This window comes from Zingiber officinale, chromosome 4B, assembly GCF_018446385.1.
Source record: "Zingiber officinale cultivar Zhangliang chromosome 4B, Zo_v1.1, whole genome shotgun sequence".
NCBI classification, from domain to species: domain Eukaryota; kingdom Viridiplantae; phylum Streptophyta; class Magnoliopsida; order Zingiberales; family Zingiberaceae; genus Zingiber; species Zingiber officinale.
The window spans coordinates 49,648,129-49,650,618 of NC_055993.1; the positions used below are offsets into that span (position 1 = coordinate 49,648,129).

The following is a 2,490-nucleotide window of genomic DNA, read 5'->3' on the forward strand; positions in this document are numbered from 1 at the left end:
TGCCCCAAATGTTTAAACTCCTCATTTTGTGACTTGTGAATTTCAACATTCTTGGGTGGTTGAACTATATTTTGTTTGACAGACTCTCTTGCATTTATGGTTTGCACTTTTTGAATATTTGAGGGAGATTCCATCCAACTTTTATCTGACCATTCTTGGAGATTCAATGTCACTTGATCGATTAATGTATATGCTTCGTCCACACTCTTATTCATAAAAGAACCTCCAGCTGATGAATCCAAATAATATTTATCTAAGAAAGAAATTCCCCTATAGAATATGTGCAAGGTGAGCTATTTTTCCAAACCATGATGAGGGCACTGTCTTTGTAGACTCTTAAATATGTCCCATGCTTTAAATAATGATTCTCCATCTGTCTGAGCAAAATTTGTGATGCAATTTCTCATGTAAATTGTTCTACTTGGAGGGAAAAAATGATTCAGAAATTTCTTCGCCAATTGTTCCCAACTTGTGATACTTTGAGGACAGAGAGAATATAACCAAGTCCTTGCTTATCCTTGATACTGAAAGGAAATGCCATCAATCATGTTAGAGTGTATACTAAAAGCCTAGCCTTTTGTAAATATGTTATTTTGAAATAAAGAATCACATTGGTCAAATGTCTACATTTATATGCTAGGTGTAGTTGTTCAATTAATTTATATTGTAGATAACATGGTGTGTGGTATCACACACAGAAGATCATGTTATTAATTCCTTATAAATTATAAACAGTAGCTCACGACTAAGATGGAAAAGGAACAAACCATTGGAATAGTCGTAGTGTAATTTGATATTAGTTTATCTTAACTATAAAATTACACTAGTACACTCTGAGTATATTGAGTAGGACCATTTGAGGTAAGTTCTTTTTATACTGACTGACTAAAAGAACAAGACCTTTTGTTATATGGAAGTGTATGCTCTTAATCCTGATATAATAATAAACACATATATATCTAGTATTTATTTCTTTGATTTATCAATGGGTGAGATTTAGTTCGATAAATCAAGAGGCCCGATAAGTTGGGAAATGATATTATTTATAGTGTGTGTTATTGATTATAGAAGGAAACTGTGTCCTAGTAATCTAGGTTAATAATATTCCCAAGAGGAGCTCATAAGGATTGTCATGTAATCCCTGCAGGTGGACTTATTCCGACATGACGATAAGGTTGAGTGGTACTACTCTTGGACTAAGATATTAATTAAAATGAGTTGTCAGTAACTAACTTAATTAGTGGACATTCGACATCTTAAACACAGGGAGACTAATATAATCATAATAAGAAGGAGCCCAAAATGTAATTTAGGATTGGTGCAGTAGTTCAATAATAATTCTTTAGTGGTATGAATTATTATTGATGAAATTAAGTTGGGTGTTCGGGGCGAACACGGGAAGCTTAATTTCATCGGGAGACCAAAACCAATTCCTCCTCTCGGTCCCTATCGTAGCCTCTTATATATAGAGAATTATATCCTCCAAATACCCACTTTTTACCCACCCTTAGGTGGCCGGCCAAGCAAGCTTGGAACCCAAGCTTGGGCCGGCCAAGCCAAAGGGTTGAGCCATTGAAGTGTGGCCGACCAGTCCAAGCTTAGGTGGCCGACAACATATAAAATAAAAGGGATTTTATTTTTTAAAATTTTTCTTATGTGGATATCATGGTTTTAAAAGAGAGTTTAAAATTTAAATCTTTCATTTTATAGCTTTCTACAAAAGATTAAGTGAAAGGTTTGATATCTTTCCTTATTTGTAGTTAAAAAGAAGATTTTAATTTTTGATAAAACTTTCCTTTTTTGTAACCATTCTCATGATTTAAAAGAGAGTTTTAAAATTAAATCTTTCCTTTTATTGTTTCTACAAAAGATTAAGAAAATATTTGATATCTTTCCTTATTTGTAGATTGAGAGGAAGATTTTAATTTTAAAGATAACTTTCCTTTTTGGAAATCATCCACATGTTTTAATAGAGAGATTTTAATTTATAAAATTTTCTTTTATAACCAACCATGAAGGGAAAATTAATAGAGAAATTTTTATTTTAAAAATTTCTGGAAACAAATAAGGAAGTTTTAATTTTGTGTTTAAAACTTTCCTTGCTTGGATGATTGAGAGGTGGCCGGCCACATTAAGTTTGAAAGGGAAATTTTTTATTAAACTTTCCTTTCATTGGCTAAGAGAATAAGGAAGTTTTTATAAAACTTTCCTTATTTTCCAAGACCAAGGAATATAAAAGAGAGGGTAGAGGTGCTTCACCTCATAACTTATGTTCTAGTTTTCCTCTCTTCTATTTCTTTGGTTGGTGGCCATCCCTTCTCATCCTCTTCCTCTCCTCCTTTTCTTCTTCATTGGTTGCCGGCGGCATCAACTCTCAAGGAGCTTGTTGGTGGCTGGATTTTGCTTGGAGAAGGAGAGAAAGGAGGTTTTGTTTCTAGCATCCCTTGGAGCTTGGTGGTGTGGCTAAACCTCATCTATTCTTGGAATTCT

General features: G+C 33.5%; 1 non-coding gene across 1 annotated transcript; it reads left to right on the forward strand.

Moving 5' to 3' along the window:
- The first annotated feature begins 303 nt into the window (after positions 1–303).
- Positions 304–409, forward strand: LOC121978840. The gene has a single exon (XR_006111181.1). It is a non-coding gene; the product is annotated as a small nucleolar RNA R71 (small nucleolar RNA).
- Positions 410–2,490: the final 2,081 nt, after the last annotated feature.